Source organism: Drosophila serrata, unplaced genomic scaffold (assembly GCF_035046125.1).
Source record: "Drosophila serrata isolate PLE 108 unplaced genomic scaffold, ASM3504612v1 contig_276, whole genome shotgun sequence".
NCBI classification, from domain to species: Eukaryota; Metazoa; Arthropoda; class Insecta; order Diptera; family Drosophilidae; genus Drosophila; species Drosophila serrata.
Window position 1 is genome coordinate 888,326 of NW_028257174.1, and position 24,588 is coordinate 912,913.

At 28.5% G+C, this 24,588-nt stretch overlaps 1 protein-coding gene across 2 annotated transcripts in view; it reads left to right on the forward strand.

Annotated features, from left to right (window-relative positions):
* The first annotated feature begins 1,189 nt into the window (after positions 1 to 1,189).
* The window catches only part of LOC110180377 (uncharacterized), a 38,890-nt gene continuing 15,491 nt past the window's right edge, over positions 1,190 to 24,588 (forward strand). The window contains exon 1 of one of the 2 annotated variants that reach the window (XM_086835369.1): positions 1,190 to 1,319. The gene's annotated coding sequence lies outside the window, so the exon portion shown is untranslated. Of the gene's footprint in view, positions 1,320 to 8,475; positions 8,969 to 24,588 lie in introns of those variants that run through there. The other variant, XM_020948043.2, reaches the window with a different exon arrangement.

Below are 24,588 nucleotides of genomic sequence, written 5' to 3' on the forward strand. Positions count from 1 at the left end.
TTTGTTTTGTTTATTTATTTCTGGCTACTGGCCTGGCCAATTTATGCAAATGCCTTTTGGGCCAATACCATAAATAAAATCGAAAATTGTTTTAGAAATTTGTGAAATTCCAGGCTAATTCTGATGGGGGGGATTTTGTAAAATACAAGTTTATTTATTTATTTGTGAAAAATAATAATAATTAATATTCATAGAAACTAGCGTGGAGATGATAATTATTTACATAATAGAAAATGCTTATGCTTATACCCTTTCAGGGTAGTATCATTTTAGTCTAAGTTTGTAAATATATAGGATATATATTCCGGATCAGCATTAAAAGCCAAGTCAATCTAGCCGATGTCCGTCTGTCCGTTTCTATGCAAACTAGTCTCTCAGTAAGTAACTATGATCAGTAATTAACTATGATCAGTAACTATGACCAGTAAGTAACTGTGCTCATAAGTAAGTTTTTATGATCACTTACTAACTTTGAACACTAGTAAACAATGACTTGCAACTTTTGTAACACAACACATGTCTGAGACTTGGCTGGCAAAAGACACTTCGTTCCGGGGATGTTAGAACCAGTTGAGAATCATATGCACAGATGTGCGAGATGTGTTTTGGAACCAATTTAAGCTATTTGCATGAATCTGTGGAGTTATTCTTCTATATAATTTTACTCTTATATAAGTCGGAGCATGGCGAATCGGTGGACTATATATATACATATATATAGCTGCCATAGGAACCCTCGGAAAAGTTCAAGAAAAAATACTATAACTTTTCCAGTTTTCAACAGATTTTCATCTGTTTTAAAATGAAGCTATTTTTTATTATTTTATAATTTTGGTTTAATTTTGATTAAAATCGGACGAATATTTCATATAACTGACGAAGTGGCGAAGATAGGTTCCGTTCTGGTAATAATATAATATTGTAAATAAATAATAATAAGAATAGCTCCCTCTCCCTCCCTAACTCTCTCTCCCTCTCTCGCTCCCTCTCTGGGTATGTCCATCTCTCGATATGTCCAACTCCCGGTATACCTTTCCCTCTGTGCATCTCTAGAGGAATCTCTTGCTCTCTCGCTCTCACTTTCTCTGCTCCTCTCTTCACTCGGGGAGTATAAATAGAGGCGCTATCGGGCCGCGCGCCTCAGTCTGTCCTAGGGGTACCTAGTGTTAACATCTATCTAGTGAAAGTGATCAGTGATTACCCTGCAACCCGAGAAATATTACGTGGCCTATGGAATGCATCTGGATAATCAGGAAGAAGAAGAAGCTTAATTCGATGAAGATGATGAGAAGCCTAATTGAAGTCACCAAGAATATGGGGTAAGTCGTAACAATTACAATTATTTATTATCAACTATATAGATTATATTGGAAGAATCAGACTTAGGTTTAGAATCAGCTGTGTAAGCTTTGCATTTATTTTTATCTAGACATATCCGGTGGAAAAATTAATTTTTTACATTTTTTCTAAATTTAATCGTCAAATTTTACATCTTTAAAATGATAAAAAATTGATACAAATTTTAAATTTTGTAAATGTTAAATTGAGTATGCAGATTAATTAATCTAATAAAAACTAACACAGAACAGTTTTCCGAACTGAATTTAATGCATTTTTGGCTGAGTTATGAGATTTCACATATGATCCCATGATCCTATGGCAACGGTATCATAAAGCAAGGGTATAAACACTTCGGCTTTGCGAAGTTAGTTTCTTTTTTTTTGGCTGCTGGCAGAATCGAGGAGATTTAAGCTGTTCGACAAGTTGTTCACTTTCTTTTTCACTTTAGAAATGGGTTTCTTTATTTCTCTGCGGGATGATCATGGGTGATGATGATGATAATGATGATGATAACGATGAAGATGTAGCTATGTAAATATTTCCATTTTAGGGAACTTAAGGGGGCGTTGTTCATCAATTAAGAGATGTGGGTGCAGATTTGGTAGAGATTTAACGAGATACATATTAAGATAATTATATATTTTTAAAAATCAATCTATTTTTGAGGGTTTTTTAAGGCTTAGATAAATATTGATTGTGCTAAAGACAAGAATTCAAATTTATATTAGATCATAATAGGTTTTTTTTATATACAATTTTCCCCAGATATCAAATTTAACTTATTTGTATGTGTTTTTATATAATTTACATTAAATTTATTATTTTTATATTTAAAATTTGATAGAGTTTTATTTAAACAATTGAAAAATATTAAATTCAATTCGGAAAGCTGTTCTGTGCTAGTTTTTGTTCTGCATACTCAGTTTTAAATTTACAAAATTTAAAATTTTTATCAATTTATTATCATTTTAACAATGTAAAATCTGATGATGAAATTTGGAAAAAATTTAATAATTTTTTTTTTAACCGGATATGTCTAGATCGATTCTGCTGTTGATGCTGATCAAGAATATATATGGTTTATGGGGTCGGAAATGATTCCTTCACTTAGTTTGAAGCTTCTAACTGAAATTGTAATGCCTCTACAAAAATAAAAACAAAACATTTGTTTCTTGTTAATATTTTTTAATTTATTTAAAAATTCAGCTTATATTTTCCAATAAATTTCTTAATTTGATATATTTTTTTCAACCACATCCTCTTTGGCTGATTCGTTTGATTTGGTTTTCGAAAGGCAGACCATTAATCATGGCATTGTTTAATCTCTCACCTGAACCTAATTACGCACCTTGGCAGCTTTAAAAATAAAAATGAAATATTTAAGAAAAGGCAGGGAATATGCATGAATTGGGAGCGGCTCAAGGTATGGACATTGCAAATTACTCATACGCCCCGCATGACAAGTGAAAGAAATGCAGAAACTCTAAAAAAACAGAACAGAGATAAGAGGAAAAAGGAGAGAGGGAGAGGAAGAGGGAGAGGAAGAGGGAGAGGAAGAGGGAGAGGGAGAAGGAGAAGGAGAAAAAAAGTCGTTAACTGGCGACGTTTTCGAATTTATACATCTCTCTTTTCTCCCTCTCCCATTGGGCCACCTTCATCTCTCTCTCTCTCTCTTTCTCTCTCTCTCTCTTTTTCTTTTGGTCTTGAGCATTTTGTTTTTTGTTTTTTTTTTTTTGTTTTTATGAAAGAATTCCAAAATCCAATGGAGAGTGAAAGCAGCAGCCGAAAGCCGGCAAAATGTGCGAGTTTCGTTTGGTCTTTTAACAACAATAACAAATACACACACACAACACACACACAACACTCTTAAAGTTTATTGACTGTTGTGTATCTGTACATCTGTGAGCTTTAGTATCTTTGAAATTTTGTATCTCCATCGAGAGTTTGTGTATTTTTTTTGGGAGTTGAACTCGTTTCTTAGTTGCAGCATGTATTTTTTTGGAGGGGAAATATTGATCAGATATTTGTGTGGGCTTAGGGGTTTAAATATATGTATATATGTACATATATATAATATGCATATTTTGTTAGCAACTGCATTTAGCAGGTTTAACTCTGAAAACATTTTAAAACAAGAAAGGAAGCTAACTTCGGCACGCCGAAGTTTATATACCCTTGCAGATAGAACTTCTATGAATAGGAATCCATACAATATAAATTATATATATTTGTGTTAAAAAACAATGAATACCTGCTTTCATTTCATTCACCTATACATATTATATTTGCAGTTTTACATTCACTGATTTGCATTTTTCCTCCACATCAAACGATCGTTTGTATGGCACCTATATGATATAGTCGTTCGATTTTCATGAAATTTGCCACAAAATTTAAGACTTATATAAAATGGCTATACCTCAAATTTAATGAAAATCAGCTGAAAACTAAAAAAGTTATAAATTTAATTGTATTAATTTCTCGATCGTTCCTATGGGAGCTATATGATATAGTAGTCCGATTTTTATAAAATTTCGTACAAAATTGAAGAGTATAGTAAAATGGCTATATCTCAAATTTGATTCAATTCTATTGAAAACTGAAAAAGTTAAAATTTTTTTTGTAAAAATTTTCCGGTCATTCCTATGGCAGCTATATGATATAGTCGTCCGATCCGGCCCGTTCCGACATATATACGAGTGAGAGTATATACAAGGCTAACTACAAAGTTCCATTCAGATAGCTTCAAAACTGAGAGACTAGTTTGCGTAGAAACGGACAGACGGACAGACGGACAGACGGACGGACGGACAGACGGACAGACGGACAGACGGACAGACGGACAGACGGACAGACGGACAGACGGACATGGCTAGATCGACTCGGCTGTTGATCCTGATCAAGAATATATATACTTTATATAGTCGGAGGTGCCTCCTTCACTGCGTTGCAAACTTCTGACTGAAATTATAATACCCTACAAGGGTATAAAAATATGTTAGATTTTGAAATATGTTATATAAACATAAATTTTAACAACAACAATAAGTTGCTTTATTATTAATAGAATTTATGTGAAGCTTGCAATTTATATTTAAAGGAATTTTCTTTAATTTAATAATATTATTTATTTTAAACTACCTTTCTTATATATTTGATTTGTAGAATTTGTACATTTAATTAAGGTTTTCCTTAGTTTCGTTATTATTTATTATAAATAGAATTTATGTGAAGCTTTCAATTTATATTTAAAGGAATGTTCCTTAATTTAATAATATTATTCATTATAAACTACCTTTCTTATATATTTGATTTGTAGAATTTATACATTTAATTAAGGTTTTTCTTAGTTTCGTTATTATTTTCGAATTATTTCTTGAATTTATACATTTCACAAAAGTTTTTATTATTTTCGTGTTTAATTTTGATATATTTATTTATTGATATATTTATTTATTGATATATTTATTTATTGATATATTTATTTATTGATATATTTATTTATTGATATATTTATTTATTGATATATTTATTTATTGATATATTTATTTATTTATCTTATGTTACATTGAATTCTATTTATAAAAAATATATTGACTTAAATTCTATTAATAATAAATCAAGCTATTTCTTGCGAAGAAAATTTAATTTAGGGTATCTTCATATTTAATTCAATAAAAATACAGAAAACTGCCTTTTTTTATACTTATGTATTTGTAGAATTTATAGTTTTGTTAAAGTTTTTCCAGTTTTCTTATCATTCTTTAATGTATGTATAATTATCATAATAGATAAACGTATTTTTAATTTTTATAATTATTTTTTTTTTTTTCGTTTTCTATAGATTTTATTTATAAAATTAATAGTTTTAAACAAAGTTTTCCCAGTTCTCTTATTCATTTTTCAGTTTTGCATTGATTTATTTGATTATTTACCTTACATTAAATTTTAGTAATAATAAATAAATATATTATTTATATATAGAATTTTTTCAGAGCATCCTATTTATTTTTGGTATAATTTCTGTTTAAGTTAATACTGTAAAATCCCTTTTTTTATTACTTTTTATTTGCATAAATTAAATACTCATCTATGGTTTTCTAATGACATATTTTAGACTTTTTTAAAATAAATAATAGCTTTATAAACATTCTGCTTATCATGCATTTGCCTTTCGCAATGTGAGATTGCCGCCAAAAAAAAAAAAAAAAAAATCCAAAAAGCAAACAAAAAAATGAAAACTGAAAAACGAAAGACTTAAGGCACAAACTTGTCGCCGCAGCAACAGCAGGTTGCAGCCTTACATAAAGCAAGTGGCAAAAAGGAAAAAAACCGAGAAAAATCGCTGGAAGTCTGTGGCACAAAAAACAAGTGGAAAACCAGTCATGAAGTTTTGCCGGCCAGGAGTTTTTTTCTTATATCTTTTTTCATTTTTTTTTAATATATATTTTGTGCAACTGCTTGAATATTTCTCCTTTTGGCGGGTTTCTTTTGTCTCGGTTTTTTTTTTGGTATTTTTTTTGTTTTTGTATTTAAGCACTTGCGTAAATTATATTTTTTTTTTAACAGCACTTTCGCGCCAGACTTTAACTCCCCCTCTATGAATATATATATATATTTTTTTGTTAAGCTTTTTGGCCTGGCTTACTTTTGCTTTTATCTCTTTGGGTTGATTGCAGATGCCTGATGATGCTACTTTTATGGCTATTAAAAGTTGCTTTTATGATTTTATTTTAGGTTTTGTTTAGAAAAATCAAGAAAATACCTAATGTTTTTGTTTATTTTAGTTCTTGATCTCAAGATTATGCTTTGTTACTTAGTTATTATTTAGTTCCTGTTGGGTTTTGTTGTTGTTTTTTCCTAGCAAGTTGAACGCTCTATTTAAGCCACTTTAAGTGCGCGCCAAAAAAGCATTTAATTGCACACTCAATTGTCTGGCCGCTTCTTTTTCCGTTTGAATTGCTTTATATATGGCCTATAATTTCGTATTATCTTGCCTTTGTTTACGGATCTTTATATATATATATTTTTTTTTGGCTGCTTTGCAATGCAACCGTTACACAGGCCTCTTACCAACGCACATACTTAACATTTTTATATAGTTTTTCTTTTGCTTGCCACTCCAGAAATAATTAAATGAAACCCAGACTTACATAAGCCAGGAAAGAAAAAAATAAAAAATAATACAAATAGTAAACAAAACATAAAGCCTTAAGCCAAAAAACAGATTCTCCAGTCACGTCGCAATCCAAGTTTTAGTCAAGGCAACACCATTGAATTCTTTATTTCTTTTTGTTGTTGTTTTTTTCGATGTGATTTCAATTAACATAAAGGTAAACATTACAAAGTCGAAGAACAAGTTTTTCAATGTTGACTCCCAAGAAAAACTTCACTTTCAATTGTGTGCCAAGAATCATCAACGACGAACAACTGTATTCAACCAATTGCTCAGCGAATCGTGATCCGTTTTAAATGTAACATTCTTTATAAACTAAAAGTGGAGCAGCTGCAAATTGCTATAAACTTTTAATCGAAAGGGCTTTATAAAGTCCAGTTGTAATGGCATCGGAATGCCAAATGGTTTTGTCAATGATCATAATGCAAATGGGAATTGATCTGGTTACCTTGATTGTTAAATGGTTCACTTAATTAAGAGATTTGAGGGGGTACAAGAAATGGAAATAGTAATCACTGCTTGAAAAAATATAGTATTTTGTGATATTCATGATAATTTATAGTATTTTATAATATTTTAGACCATTTTATGGGAAGTATTTATTGAAATTTTATTTTGGAATTTTCTATGACATTATATGATATTTTGTGGTAATTTATAATAATATATTTATGATAAATTATAATATTTTATAATATACCATGATATTCTATGAAATTCGATAATATTATATGATATTCAGTGATATTCAATGATATTTGGAGCTTGGAGCTTCTACATTCCTAAAAAATATTTTTTATTAAGAATTTAAAAGGCATTTATAAAGATTTCTTAAAGAAGGTATTCTTTATTCCATAACAAATTAAAATTTGTTACATTATTTTCCCTTTTTCAAAAGACCTATTTAATTCTTCAGTTTTCACTGATATTTTCCCCGGAGATTTATTCCCACTTCCGTTTTATCTCTACCAGCTCTCCCATGATTTTCCCCTCTGATTTTCCGCTGATTTTCTACTGATTTTTCCACCTGAAAATCACTCTCAATTATTGTCGCCGCCGTGACATCAGCAAGTATTTTTCTTTTCCATTTCTTTTTCTCTTCGTTTTTCATCTCGATTGAAACTGAAGTGGAAATTGAATGGCAGAGAGCTGGCGACGATTGAAGATGCTGGGCGGCGAGCGGTTCAATTGGAAAGTGCGTTGAAGTTGCTGCACGCTCATTACCGTTTTGCTTGTCGGCATTTCTTTGGAGTTTTGTCGAAAAACGCACCGCGAACAGGTTGAAAAGCGTTCGAAATCAGTGCTGGTCACTTGGCATTTTTATTTAAACTTTTTTATATATATTTTATGGTATATTTGTATACCCTTGTTGGGTTTCATAATTTTTGGCAGCGAAGTAATCATTTTCGACCCTATAAAGTATATATATTATTGATCAGCATCAAACGGTGAATCAATTTAGACATGTCCAGTGGAAAAATAAATTTTCAAAAAATTTTCCACATCGTTAAAATTGACAAACATTTTACAAAAAAATTTAATTTTTTAAATTCTAAAACTCAATATGCAGATTTGTTAACCTTTTAAAAACTAGCACAGAACAGCTTACCGAATTGAAATTAAGGCTTTTTTGGTCTAGTTATGATATTTGGAAAATCTCGAGCTTACCGTAAAATTAACAATTGAAAGTATCACTTTAAAGTTTCAATAAATAATTTCAATAATTTATCAAAAATTAAAAAAAAATATAATATAATATAATTTAAAAAACTCAAAACTCCATAAGCTTATGAAAAACCAATACGATAGCGTTTTAAAAATATAAATTAATGCATAGTTCGTTGGCTTAGTTATTTTAAAACTTTTTCAAAATCTAGCTATTTTCTATGGCCCATTAGCTGATTGTCGCATCACTAATCGACCGCTGACAGGCAACAACAAAGCATATGGCATTCCGCAAACTTAAAGCTTCGCTGCGGCAGCGACTTGGCAGCGGTTGAAAGCCGCGCTTGGCGATCAACCCGCAATTCAGAATTCAGTTGGCAACGAACGCGCCGACGAGCAACACGCGCATGCTCTCTCTTGTCTGTCTTTAAGCGCTCTCCGACAGCTCTCGCAAATAACGGTAACCCGTGTTAGCACGTGAATCGATACGTTCGATTATCGTTTATCGTTCATCGAACACTGAAGTGGATTTTTTTTTTATTGTATTGTATTTGTGTGTTTCGAAGTGAAATGGAATTTGTTGAATTTTAATTGCACGCAGCAAGCTGCCGGCAAAACAACAACAACAAAAAAAGGCAATAACAACATCAACAGCAGCGACCAGATTTCATTCAACCTGAGATAAAAACCTCAACAATAACAACAACAACAGCAGCATCAGGAGAAAATAGCTGATAAACAGACAATAATAATAAAACAAAGGCCACGGACGCCGCTTCAATTAGCGTAAGTTTTGCACACGAAAGAGGTGGAGAAATGAATTGAGAAAGGTGAAAAGCGAGAGGGGGAAAATGCTGGCAAACAATAATCATGAATTACAAATGATATTATTATCAAGCAGGCACGTGCATGCATATGCATGTCGCTTGACAAACTGTCAGCTGCTGCAGTGGCTGTCAAAGTGAGATAAATTCAAAGCAAGCTAGAAACTCATAAAAACTAAGAGTTATCATTGTTTCTATATAGCTTTTGGTTAGATAAATTCTCGAACTAACAATTTGTACTCCCTACTGTTTATGTTGAAGGTCATATTTCGAGGGCAGAACAATTTCAAAAACCAAAAAACAAAGACTGAGAACCGAAATATAAATCTCTGAACAAAATTTGATTACTCTCATTATTCTTTGTATAATCGCTGTCCAAAATGTGAGTCATTTCATTATTTTTTAGCCTTTAACATTGTTTGGTTAAATCCCCCCTAAACCCCTGGCTAACGATCTTAAAACGATCTCCACAGCAGCTTAACAATTCAATTCCCATCGAAATCGGGCCACTTCGCAGCGCAAATAGGAAAAAAAGAAATAATAAACATGAAAAACGATCTTAAAACGAGTGCAGTTTCTTTTGTAAAAGTCTTGTCAATTGTTTTTTGTGCTCTTTATTATTATTTGTTGCTATTTTTTGTTATTATTATTATTTTTTTTTTTGCTACTTGTTGCCTTTGGTCAGTCACAAAAGAAACCATTACCAGAAATATGGAAATTTATGGAGGTTAGAGCAACACACAAAAAAAGAAATAATAATAAATAAAATGGAAAGTATTTATGAACAATTTTTGACAACCACAAACTGGGTGGAAATTAGTTGTTTAGTTTTTTACTTTTTGCGTTGTACTTAACAACTTTAAAGCAGTTTTTTTTTAATGTCTGTTCGCTGGTCAAAAGTTCACTTTTAGAATGGGTAATTAAATCTTAGAAAAAATAAACAACAATTATTCCAAGCAAATATACAAAATTATTTTACTTAAATCTATTTCCTTTATAAGTTTAGAAACAAATAAATAAATAGTATTCTAACAATTATTTCAATTTGAAATTTATTCTTTAAAATTTGAAGTTTATTTTGTCAAAGTAAAAGGTTTTGATCTGTGAAATGTGTTCTTAAAAATGTTTTACATTTAATAATGTTATATTTTGTTAATAATAAAAAAAGCGTAAAAATATATTTAATGAAATGTCAGAAGATACAAATTTGCTAATAAATATTTAAAGTTATAATTATAAAATCTTTAAAGACAAAAACAATAACTTGTAACTTGTTTTTAGTTTTAAATATTAAACTTATTATTAAAAATAATATTAAATAGTATTTTTTTACATACATAATTTATTATATTCCCCCTCTCAAAAACCATTCTTTATTTGGGCTTCCTCATAAATAGTTTTTGCTAATTAAAATTTAAAGTTGCATTGCTAATGGCCAGTCTTCTTTTTTTTTTTTTGGGTAATCCCCTCTTAATTACTCGATGGCTTAATCGTCTTACAATTATGAATTTTTTTTTGCATCACAACCTCAGTTAGCAAATGAAGAAATACTTGATTTTGATTGCGATTACGAATTAGGGTCTGGAGAGCCTCCAAAATGGGAGAAGGGAATGGGTACTTAGGACACCCATCTATGGACTTCTTCGGGTTGCATAATGATAATAAAAAAATTATTATAAATAATATGAAAAACCCAGAGAGAAGTACGTGAAATACGCCCACGGCACGCGTACTTATGCGATAATTGCAGGAAATGCAACCAAAAAAAAAAACTAAAGGAAAACATTGCATGCAGCGAAAGTTTTTCCCTGAAGTGTGTGGATATTATAAATAATAATAATAAAATGCGAGGCGAAAACAAGAAAATTGCAAAGAGGCCAAAAAAATAAACAACAAAAATATAAAAACCGCAACTGCTGCCCACTGGCTAATAATTGAAAGTGAAAGGGGGAACCCAGACGCAGGCGCAGACGCAGTTAGCGGCTTGCGATTTGAGTTTTCAGATTTCAGACTAACGGATACACTGCTAGAAAAATATATAGTAAATAGTAGAAAATTCAAGTTAATATTTCAGAGTTAAAATAATAAAAAAATACAGGTTATTAAGCTATAATATGCTTTTATAGCGTAGGGTTTGGCTTGACAGCTTTTGTAAATATTGATCAACATGTTCTTAGCAACATTTTGCTTAGAAACATTTTCTTAAGCATTTTGCCAGGTTAATTATTAAATTCTATAAATTTAAAGAGCGCTATAAATGTATTATATAAATTGAGGTTTGTTTTAACAGCTTAAGTAAATGTTTTTCAATAATTTCTTAGCAACATTAGGCTTAGAAGCATTTTGATCAACATTTTCTTACCAACATTTAACTGAGAAATATTTTCTTTAGCACTTTGCCAGTTTAAATCTTAAATTTAATCAATTTAAAAGGTACAATAAATGCATTAAATAAATGTAGATTTATTTTAGCAGAATATGTTCTTAGCAACATTTGGCTTAGAAACATTTCCTTGAGCATTTCGCCAGGTTAAATGTTGCTTTAGATATTCTTAAATATTAAACAAACTATGTATTAATTAAATGCATAAAATATTTAACTATAAATACTTTTAAATACATTATTTCTTGGCTTATCAGTTTTAGTATATGCTTAAAAACAATTTGTTAGCAACATTCAGCTTAGAAACATTTTCCTGTGCAATTTACCAGCTTAAATTAAATTTTTTATAGACAACATGGTAACTAAACTAAAGCCTCATTGAATATTTAAACTTATTTACTGATTTAATCTATGACTAAAGAGTAAAAACTATTATATTTTTTCTTCCTAGTTGTAAATATTTATAACTAATATTTTACTAGCTATTAATATGAATATTTATATTTTATATATATTATTTTTTCCGTGTGCTCTAGTTAGCTTTATCTAATGATATACGCCTTCATTTCCTTGCAAGTTGGGCAAGTGTTTTATTTCTGAATTTATTTCATTTTTCGTTTTCTGATTGCTCTCTAAAGATATGTGCGATTTTATTTGTATTTTTTTTCGTAGGCTATTTTCCTTGTTCAATTTTTTTTGCCACTCTTTTGAGTATTTCATAAGCCATAAGGCTGGTCGTAAATTGGCCAGCTTAGATGCCCGTTGGCTGTTACCAATATTCGATCGCTGGCCAAGTTAACAACTGCGTGCGTTGCACTCGCAGTGCGTAAGTCCACCATTTTTCCGCACTTTCCGTTCGTTGGATGTTTTTTTACAATTATTTTTCGTATGAAGTCTTTTTTTTTTTTGTATTTATTTATTTTTCTGTATTTTTTTATTGTGGCAAAACAAGAGCGAACGGCAAACGGCAAACGCCAAACGGCGACGACCTTGCCGCCTTAATTGCAAAGAAATAATAAGAGTGCGACTCCAACTGCGAATGCGTGCAACGATAGTTGTTCGAAACCAGATTAGGCAGTTGCTTGAATGTTAACTATATGCGATATATGTATAAACATAGATATATACATACCATGTGCGGCATTTGAGGCTACCTGCCATTGCACCTGGCTATGATAATAAGCCATAATTACCAAAGCAGCGGTGAGGTGGTATAATTTTATTTTTAGGCAGAGATCAACCAAGATCAGTAACCTTTTGTATGGGGATGAGAGATGGGTAAATGGGATATTTATCACTCTTTAATTAATATTGGAAAAGAGCTAAGAATTCAATTAAATTAAATTAGAGGCATAACTAAGGAAATTATTAAAGAGAAAAGACTTTAAAGTTGTTTTGTATAGAATATATTTAAATGGTTAATAATTAAACATAAAGAAAACAATATAAATGTAGGATACTTTAAAGTCAAGTAAACACATTTTCCATGACTTTTTAGGCTTCTTTTTGTATAAATAATAAATTTTTAAGCCTTATATGCTTATTTTCTAAATAAAAAGTATATTATTTTAATCTTATTTCATGCTTTTTCAATTACTAATCATTTTTCAAAAATCTTATGCTTATATTTCAAACAAATAATACATTTTCAAGTACCTTATCCTTCTGATTTTTGTAAAATAATTAATTTTTCAGGTGTCCGATTCTTCTTTTTAAATAAAAAATATATTCTCATTTATCTTATGTTTCTTTTTTAAATGAATTATAAATGTTCGAGTAACTTATGCTTGTTTTCTAAATAAAAATTTATTAAATATGTTTTAATTTTGTTGTTTTTTTTCTATAATAACGTAGTCTTTTTAGTTATTTTAGGCTTCTATTTTAAATAAATAATACGTTTAATATAAAAACATATAATTTCAAGTATTTTATGCTGTTTTTTAAACAAATAATATATTTACAAGTATGTTATGCTTGATTTTTTTTAAATGAATAATAAATCATTAAAGTAATAATTAAAGCCTAAAAATTATGAATATTTATTTAAAGTAGTTGTCATTGATTTATTAGTATTTAAATATTATATTCAAGCTATTTACTAAGACTCCCTTAATTTCACATAAAAAACTACATATTTTTCCTACTCAAAAATCAAAATTAACTTGGAAAACTTCAATTAATCACCTGAAAATATTAAATAATATAATTTTTCAAGTTCAAAGCAACTCGAAGGTTGTCCTAATACCATCTCTATACGTACTAAGATATATATTTTTATGTAAACCGAGTGCTAATCGAAAATTAATTGTTATTTATATTTGTTTAAAGCCTTAGAGCCACGACTGATGTGTGCCAAAGATCTTATCTAAAGTCTCATAGATATGTAAGTGTTAATGATGTTGTTGTTAGGTTTTTTATGGTATTTTTTTCTACTATTTTTTCTAAATATAAACCACAGACAAGCGATTACCTCACAGAAATGAAATTGTTAATTGCACGTGAAGCTCTCCACTGGACAAAGTTGATTAATATTCGTTGAAGGCTTCAGCAACAAAAAATATTATGATTATTTTTCACTTAAATCTCTTGTTGAATCAACTACAATAATAATAATGAGGCATGTCATTGGGCTACCAAAATCCCCCCCCAAAAAAATGTATAAAAAATATTGGAAAAAAACATGGGCAGGGGCCAAAAAAATTAACAGTCTTCCACTAAATTCCAAAGGAAAATAAACACACAAAAAAGCGAACTGAAGCTGACCACAATTTTTTGAAGGCTGTTGCCGCTCTTAACCCATTGTTGGCCAACATCTCCGCAAAGCAAACAAAAACTTAGACAATGCAAAATTGTCACTCTTTGATCGTGTGACTTAAATACTCTGACATTTCAACCTCTGTCTGTCTGAATGCATTCCAAAATGCACTTCAGGTGTGTTTCTAAGGCCTCAGCCACTTGCAACACGATCATAATTATTCTCATTCCAATTCATTTGTCTGTCTGTCCGAATGCCTGCATAAAATTAACGCCGGCTCATGTCGATCCCAAAGAAAATGCAGCTACGAGAGGGCATATGTCTATGGGTTAAGAGCTCTCAAGTGTACAGGGAGATGGCAAAGATAGATTCCATAGGAGATCTTGGAAAATAATAAGGTTTTCTTGGAAAAGAACTTGGGAAAAATAAAGGAATAGATAAGAAAGAGATAGAAAATGAGATAGACAATCTTTAAAACTAGTATTTCTTTACTTTTCAAAGTTTTTATAGAAATATTTGTTCAAAAAATATGTATATATACCATATCAATATATAATTGAAATTTAAATCTTTCAATATTATAGAAAAACTTGTATATTCAAAGAACTGACAGAATAAATAAAATAAAAGATAGAAAAATTAAGCAAAAATATCTTAAAAGAGAAAGAAATGCTTTAAAATTAGTTTTTCTCTAGATTGTAAAGGCTTTTATTACCATATTAAATCTGTTTTATAGAAATATTTGTTTAAAAAATATGTATCAATATATAATTGATATTTAAATCTTTATATATAATAGAAAAACTAGTATATTCTAAGAACTGACAGAATACATAAAATAAAAGAAAAATTAAGCAAAAATATCTTAAAAGTGAAGAAAATGCTTTAAAACTAGCTTTTCTTTATATTATATATTATATCAAATAAAAGATAGAAAAAATTAGTACAAGTATCTTTAATAACATAGAATATCATTAAAACTAGTTTTTCTTTAATTTTTAAAGGAAATGTCGATATATTTCTTTAAACTAGCTTTTAAAACTAGCTTTTCTTTATATTATATATTATATCAAATAAAAGATAGAAAAAATTAGTACAAGTATCTTTAATAACATAGAATATCATTAAAACTAGTTTTTCTTTAATTTTTAAACGAAATGTCGATATATTTCTTTGAACTAGCTTTTAAAACTAGCTTTTCTTTATATTATATATTATATCAAATAAGAGATAGAAAAAATTAGTACAAGTATCTTTAATAACATAGAATATCATTAAAACTAGTTTTTCTTTAATTTTTAAAGGAAATATCGATATATTTCTTAGAAAAAATGCATTAATATTGAATTCAAATTTACTCGTATTCATTTTATTTTTTTTCTATTACTATTTATTTATTTTGTTCTTTAAACTTGATAGGAAAACTTATACAATCAAAAATTAGTCAAATGTTTCATTAATTTAAAAGGTTTTATTGTCTTTATTGTTTTATTTAATTATTATTTTATTATTTATTTAATTTAATTTGTTAGAAAATATGTTTTTTTCAATTTTATAAAATCTAAAATATTTAATTACAATAAGAAGGATTTTTGATTTAAGAAACAGGCAGTTTTAGAATTATATTTAAATTTTAATACATTTACTTTTCAAGAAAATATTTAAGTAAATTTTTAAATCTTTAAATTCAAATAGAAAAATACTACTAAGAGTATATTTTGTATATTTTATATTTAAAAGGTTTCCTTAACATATTTTTTTAATGTTTCCTTATCATATTTAATCTCTTAAATTCTAATTTTCCCTTTCAAATGTTATTTAAAGTCGCAAAGATTTTATGAACTCTCAAGTTCCTTTGTTCTCCAGCTTTTATTTCAAAGTTTTAGTATATTTTTTTTAACCGAAAACAAGTTTTTTATCAGCTTGACTTTTAAAGCCCATTTGTTTAGAATTCAGAACAAATGCTATATGTTTATGTATGTTTTTCGTTCTTGGTCAGCAGACACATAAATTACCCCTTTTGGAAACGAATGACTTAGGCAGCGAACTTGATGACTTGCTCCTATTAGCAAATGGAACGCAATTTAATAATAACAGAAGAAAAAAAACTGTCACCCGCCCCCAAGATACTTGCTCTATTTGTCAGAGGATTGTTCTTAAAGATTGTTTTCTTTAAACGAAGATAATACTGATCATGATCATGATCATGATCACGATAATGATGATGATGCAATGTTACAAGAGAAGCAACTCAAGTGTTGCAACTACGACCGCTGCCGTTGCAGTGTCACATTTCACAGTTATTGTTGTTATTATTATTATTGTTGTTAATATTGTTGTTGCACGTGGCAGTCAGGCACGCTCTTTTGATATTTTAATTAGCTTTTTCTCGTCGCTGTCACGAGAGGCAGGCGTTTTAATTACCAACCAACGACGACGACGACGACATGCATCACAATATTTAATCACATAATATGAGCAACTATTGCGTGGATAGCAGGAAGCATCTTCATCATCTGGATATAACATATATCTATATATATACATATATATATATCCATTAGGTTGGGCAGTCAATCAGTCAGTCAGACAGTCAGTCAATGTTGTGGGATTTTTCACAGAGTTGCAACAAAAGGCTTCCACTTCTTTTATTTTTGCAGGTGTCTTCTTCACATCGATGATGTAATAAAAAAAGAGGTGTCTTATTGATAATTACAAATTGATTTAAGAAGTTTTTAATGACATAAGAGGGTTTTTTATTAACGGAAATCAAATAATTACAAGTCACTTTAGGCTTTAAATTTGTTTATTGACATATTTAAATACTGTTTGCTTAAAGTTATATACGCTTAAAATATTTCTTAAAAGATATAGAGAGATATTTCCTAAATAAACTACTTACTTTTAAAGGGATTTGATATTTGATTTATTTAAAATATATCAAAAAATATATTTATGCGCACCAAAAATATATAGAGACTTAAATTATACAAAAGACTTTCTTATTATTTCCATTTCCATACATAAGTTGTACAAAAATAATTTTTATATTCAAAAAGCTCTTTTCAAAATGCAAAAATAAACTAGATTTTCTTGAAAATGCTACAAAAAATGTTGGAATGAAATAATTAGGACTCTTATCAATCTTTGATTAACTTAAAGAAATTAATTGATATATTTTACTATTATTATATTTGCAAGAGTATTTTACTTTCAGTCAGAAGCATAAATCTTAGTGAAGGAGTCATTTCCGACCCTATAAATCATATATATTCTTGATCAGCATAAACAGCAGAGTCGATTTAGACATGTCCGGTGGAAAAATAAATTTTTGAAATTTTTTCAATATTTCATCATCAAATTTTACACTGTTAAAATTATAAAAAATTGATAAAAATTTTAGATTTTAAAAATGTTAAATTTAGTATGCAGATTTGTTAAACTAATAAAAACTAGCACAGAACAGCTTTCCAAATTAAATTTAATGCTTTTTTGGTTGAGTTATGAGTTTTTTAAATTTTGATTTGTCAAAAAAATTGTCATATAAAAATATAGTTAATATCGAATAAAAAATGGTATTTCACCTTCAGTCAGAAGCTTAAAACTAAGTGAAGGAGTCATTCCGACCCTATAAATTATATAAATTCTTGATCAGGCGAATCTTTCTAGCTATATATACAGATATATACATTTTTAAAAATTTTTCAAAATTTAAAATCGTTAAAATTGTCAAAATTTGGAAAGAAAAACTTAAATTTTTTTACATTTTAAACTGAATAGCAGATTTATTATCCTAATAAAAAATATCACACAACAGCTTTCCGAATTAAAATTAATACATACTTTTTTGGCTAAGTTTTGAAGGATTATCTCTAAAAGGGTATAGAAATTTCGGTTTACCGAAGTTAGCTTTCTTTCTTTTTTATATATTTCTTTCTGGTATATAAAAATTCATAAAATCTTTATTTATATATTAAAACTATACAGAAGACTTTGTAAAATATATATTATAAATTTTTCTAAATATTTTTTTGTTAACTGAATTTAGTAATTCGTTTTTGTATCACCAAAATCTCTCTCTTTTAAAAAAATGCCAAAATAGTATCATCGACTGGTTTTTCTTGGAAATGCTGCCCACAATTTTCTTTTCCATTTCTTGTTATTGGTTTTGTTTAGGTTTTTCTTCTTTTTTTCCTAATTTTTTTTTTTTTTTTGCAAAAGCAAAGGGCAAAGCCAAACGGAAATATGAAAATCCGGCAGCGCAGCAACAAAACAAAACTAGAGAAATGTGAAAAGATAAAAGGGGGGGGGGGGGGCAAGTGGGATGTCGATAAGTTTTCCTGAAAGTAAAAATTGCACCGGTTTTGGACCAACAGCAGCAACAAGCTGCGGTCAGCTCACCTGTATATATATATATACATATATATATCTTTTACCTGCGTTCACATGCAGACCCAAAACCCAAACCAAAACCAAAACCAAAAACCAAACCGACTTCAACACTTTCACTTGACTTGACTTCGGTTTCGGCTTTGGCATCGACATCGGCATCCCATGTTGGCCATAATTTTTGGTGGCCAATTGATTGACGTACACCAATTTTTGCCCAACTATTTTTTAACTATTTTTTAATGGAGCTCCCGCTTGAGGATTTCCTCATATTAACGCCGGATTGCCTTAGCCAGCGGAACCAAATAGAAACTCCTCTTAGATTTCATATGTACACTTTGCTTGTGGATTTCCTAATTTTTTTTTTGATTTGCTAATAATTATTTTGTTCACTATTTTGCCTAAATTAAACTGTAAACAAACCCTGCCAAATTTTGATTAAAAGTTGTGACAGCGGGTGTTAGGAATTTGTGTGTGTTTGCATAGCCGAGTTTGGTTTGGCGTTGGCTTAAATTATGCATTGAGGCTTACAATTTTGGTAGTAGGTGGGGGCCACCTCCTCCTCCTACTCTATACACCTGGGAAATATATTTTGAAATGCATTTTTTAGCCAGATTAGGTTATTTAAACAAAAAAGAAGTGTTTCCGAATTAAAAAAAGGAGGGAAAATGAGTATTTTAAATTATTTAAAAGACTTCTTTGTAAGCGGTTTAGTTTTACTTTTTTTATGTAACATTATTATTTATAAATTTTGTGTAGTAAAGTGTCTAAAAATTAAAAAGTATTTATTTATTATATTCGTTTATAAAACTATCTAGAAAATTAATAATTTTTTAGTATTTTTGTTTATAAGACTCATTACAAAATCAAAGAATTTATTTTTTTTTTTTTTCTTTGTAAGCATAAATACCTTTAAGTTTTTAGGTTATTATTTTATTTTCCATTTAAATAGTCAGTAAAATATGTATAATTAAATATTTTTAATGTTATCCCCAAGATCTGTAGTAATTAATTATTATGACCTTCCAAAGTTTTATAATTTCAGTCAGAAGCTTCTAAAATTATGAAGAAGTTATTTCCGACCCCATAAATTATATATATTCTTGATCAGCATCTAAAACTGAATTGATCTAGACATGTCCGATAGAAAAATAAATTTTTGAAAAATTTTCGAAATTTTTAAAGGGATTTTATCGTTAAAATTGGCCAAAAATTTTAACAAAAAATTAAATTTTTTAAATAATAAAATTCAATATGCAGATTTGTTAGCCACATAAAAACTAGCACAGAACAGTTTTCCGAATTGAAATTAATGCATTTTAAGCGTAGTTATGAGATTTTCAAATTAGGGTTTTTCAAAAAATTGTCATATAAAAGTATCATTAAATATCGACTCAAAAAATGGTATTATATTTTTAGTCAAAAGCTTAAAACCAAGTGAAGGAGTCATTTCCGACCCTATAAACCATATATATTCTTGATCATCATCGACAGCCGAATCGATCTAGCTATGATTGGTAGATATATAAAATTTTTCATTTTTTTCAACTTTTTTAAAGTGGTTTTATCGTTAAAATTGGCCAAAAAATTTGAACAAAAATTAAATTTTGTAAATATTGAAACTCAATACGCAGATTTGATAATCTCAAAAAAACTAGCACAGAACAGTTTTCCGAAATGAAATTTATGCATTTTTGGCTTAGTTATGATATTAGGAAAACATTGATTTTCCCAAAAAATTAGCATATAAAAATATTAATTTAATAACTTAGAATTTGGGTTTTCTTGTAGGTATTCAAAGGTAAAAAAGCCAGCAATTGCCTAAAGTCATATATATTTGTACTTGCAATCAAAATCTTTATCAATAAAGAATAAAATATTTGAAAAATAAATTCCACGAAATATTTAATTAAATTTTTCAAAATTTTGTAGGGGTAAAGGTATCATTATTAAAATTATAGAAAATTCAAAAAGTAAATATTTAATAAATTCAATATTTTATAGATTTATATATATATTTTTTTTTTGTCTTAAACTATAACACTAACTATATTTATGTATGTATATCTTTATATGACTTAACTTGACTTTATTTATTTCTGTGCATTCAACTTGAAGCAGCTGCGCTTCAACTTAAGTTTTAAAAGCAGCTGAGCCCCTTTTTTTTTGTCATGTGTTTATTTGTTTATTGCACAATTTGTCGCTCTTGAAAAAAAATACACAATTTTACATTAAAATAAAATATATTTTACGAATATTATTATGAGATTAACAGTATATGTTTTATTATTACAAAAAATAAACATAGTTTTACCAAACTAAAAGCTCCGGGGAAATTCATAGCATCTACGATCTTCATTTATTTTTTCTAAAATTTCAAGGTGTACCTTAAAATATAATAAAAGTATAGACATATAAATTTTAAATAAATTAAGCTCCCATTAAACCTAATTATCTCCTACCATATCTCAACTCTTTATGATATCTTTTTAATATCTCTTGAATATCTTTTGGAAATCTTCTTAAATGTAATTTCGCATCTCTCAACTTATCTTAATCTCTTTCTTTCGCGTTTCGCTATTTGCTCTACTGATTTATCGACAAATTTGAATGTTTGTGTATCTTTTTCTTTTTTTTTTCTTCTATTTTTGCTTTTTTTTTCCTATTTTTTTTTTTTTTTTGCATTATGGTAGCAAGTTGCTTGTGGCTGTTGCAGTTGCGGTTTTTGGTTGGGCGATTTTCGAGCGCAGCAACAGCAGCTGCCATTTGGCAATAGAGTTGTGCGATTAGATATTACACAAAAAATCAATAGCTAAATTAAACTAGCTAAAGGTGGAATTAAAATTAATAATTAAAATATATATTAAAATATATATTATATAATATATAGTATATAAATTACTATTGTCTAAAAATTTCAACAAAAACTTTAGGACTTAGCTGAAGGGATAAATCTAGTTGTTTTAAAATATTTTTTCTAACAGAAATTAGGATTTTAAAATATTTCTACAGTCAGTAAAATCAAAAAAGGAAAGTTTGAAATTTGTAATATATATTATAAGTATTCATTTTTATTTATTTGTAGGAAATAGAATTTAAAATTTTAACAGATTGAAAAGATTTAAAAGTAACTCATATTTATGTATATTGTGGTCTATGTTGGCATTTTCTTACTTTATTTTGGTCTCTCTTTAATAATCATAATATTTGCAAGAATTTGTATACATTTTCATATATTTTGATATTTTTTAATCAACTTTATTATATATCTGCCTTTTTTTTTTAAAGATTTACTAGAAGAAAGATATATTCTTAAAAATTTTTACATTTTCTTAGAGACTTGTTAAAGTAAACTAAATTTGTATATCTATATAATTGCATTTATATAAAGTAAAGTAAAGCAAAGTAGGAATTCTTCTTTATTATTTATATTAAAAACAAAATTAAAAATATGCCTCATATGGTATTTTTTCTATATATACAAATTTCTTATAATTCTCTTACCTCCTAAAAATCATTTAAAATATTTGTTATATCAGTTGAGAGTTTATTTAAAGAGTTTTCTGTATATAAATATTTTTATATTTATCTTTTTTGTATGAAAATTGAATAATTTTTAATATATATTCAAATGTATACATATAATTTGACTATTTTCTAGCTATAGAGTCAGTTTTCCTCAGTATCGAGTGTGGGAATTGACTTGAAGTTGGGAGGTATTTTTTGGTACTTTGGATAAATAGGAATCGAAGGCATGTACTATGTACTATGTATGCTAATTGAAGAGCTGCGAGTTGTTGAGGTGTCTCTCTCTCTCAAAGTGTGTGTGTTTGGCCAATTACGCCTAATTGCTGTCAAGTCAACAGTGAAAATGAAATGGAAATGAAAAGTGCCACAAATGAGCAGCAGCCGGACTTGGGGGACAGTGGAAAGCTCTGTGTCTTTCCAAGATGAGGAGGGATGGCGAACGGAGAAGCGGGTTGGAGAAGCTGGAAGCGGGAACTGGCTGCAAGTGGCGAAATGTCAACAGCAAAGATCGAGAAATACCAAAGCTAAATACCAACTTTCCTGAGCTCTCCAAGAAGAGATCACTGACTTTAGCGCCAAGACGTTGCTTTTGTTTTTGGTTTTTGTTCATTTAGCCAAGGCGGAGATGGTGACCCAGTTTTGTTTAGAAAATTATTGGAAAATATAGGAATATATTGGGAAATATTAATAGACATTTATGAGAGCTTGAAATATTATTGAAATATGAATATTATATATTATATATTAAATATGAGTAAAATATGAATATTTATGAGCTTAAAATATTATTAAAAATATTTAATGATACTTGAGAGAGTGAATTATAGTTGGGTTGAGAGAGATTATTTACAGATCTTTCTTTATGTAATTAAACTTGTTTATTATTCCAATATTGTTATTATTACTTTTTCTTTATTACTTTATATTTTTTTATATAGGAGTTTGCATTTCGAATTTTAATAAATAATATTTAAAGCAGAAGAGGCAGATATATTATTAAATAGTATTATTATTTACGAGCTTGGAATGTTATTAAAAATATTTAAGAGTAAATTATAATTGGTTTCTGATATTTACAGTACTTTCTTTATATAATTAAACTTGCTTATTATTCAAAAATTATTATTATTAATACTTCTAGTTATTCTTTATTATTTTATATTTTTTTATTTAGGAGTTTGTATAAACCATTTTTAATATTTAAAGCTGAAGTGGCAGATATATTATAAAATATTTAGATATACACATGCTTGAGTTTTTATTAATTGAATTGATATATATTAAAAAAAATGAATTTCAGAGTTTTCCTGATATATATTTGAGCTTGAATGTTAGATAAATATTAAATATGTTCTATAAAATTAATTTTTTTTAGTTTTTCTTTATTACTTTATATATTTTTACAAAGGAAGTTGTCAATAAAAGTTGTTATAAATATTAATAATAGAAGAGCAGATGGTATATAATTGAATATTAAAAAATTATAAAATATTATTATATATGTTTTAGAGATTAAATTGAATTGATTGGAGGCCTTTTTTTTAGGTCTTTTTCTTATATATTTCACCTTGAATTTAATTTATTTATTACGTATAATTTATAGAATATTTTTCTTTAATTTTTTCTCATCATTTGAAGTTGTTTTATTTACTTAACAACTTTTTCCTAACACTACAAGTCTAAAACTTTCAATTTAGATTTTAAAAAAGCCTAAACTCTAACCAAAAATATGAAAATATTAAGTAATTGTTCTGGTAATTATACACTTGGCTATAACCAGTTTTTTAGGTTTATTTCTGTCTGTTTCTAGTCCTTTTTTTGTACTTTGTTGCTCCACTCCCCTAGATAAAAGCCAATTTGCAGCACTTGCACTTGGTAACAATTTGTGGCCATATCAGATGCCATTTCAAGTGGTTTACCTCTAAGCGATATCGCGTATACGCCGCATGGTGCCGCCAACTTAGAAACAATGCCAGCACATACCCAGTTTTCAAGCAATATATATAGTATAATATATAAAACTATACATAAAATACATAAAAGAAAGTTGTCTAAATATAAATATTTAAAAAACCCACCTTCTATAAGGTTTTACCTTGCCGTTAAGCCTTTTTTTCATTTGATTTTTGGCTTTAGTTTCGGTTTCGGTTTCGCTTTTTGTTTAATTGCCAAACAAAACTATAAAAAATAAGAAACAACAAAAATAAAACCGGCCCCGCGTGAGGCAAATGTCAAGGTGTTCAATGAAAAGAACACTCGACAATGCCAGCTGGTTGACAAATGTTGATTGGTTTCAATTCTGGTTTAATTTTGTATTTTTTTGCATTAAAGAACTACTTGAATATCGCATTTGTACATATTCTTTGGCATATTTGGCAGGCAGCGATAATGCGACAAAATTGCGGCTTAAAAGATCAATCAAGTGATCAATGAAAGGGGGATTGATCGAACGATTTGATCGATTCAAAACGCCTTTCGAAAGTGTGTGAGAGCCACAACAAAAGACTTTGGCAACGAACCTGTCGTT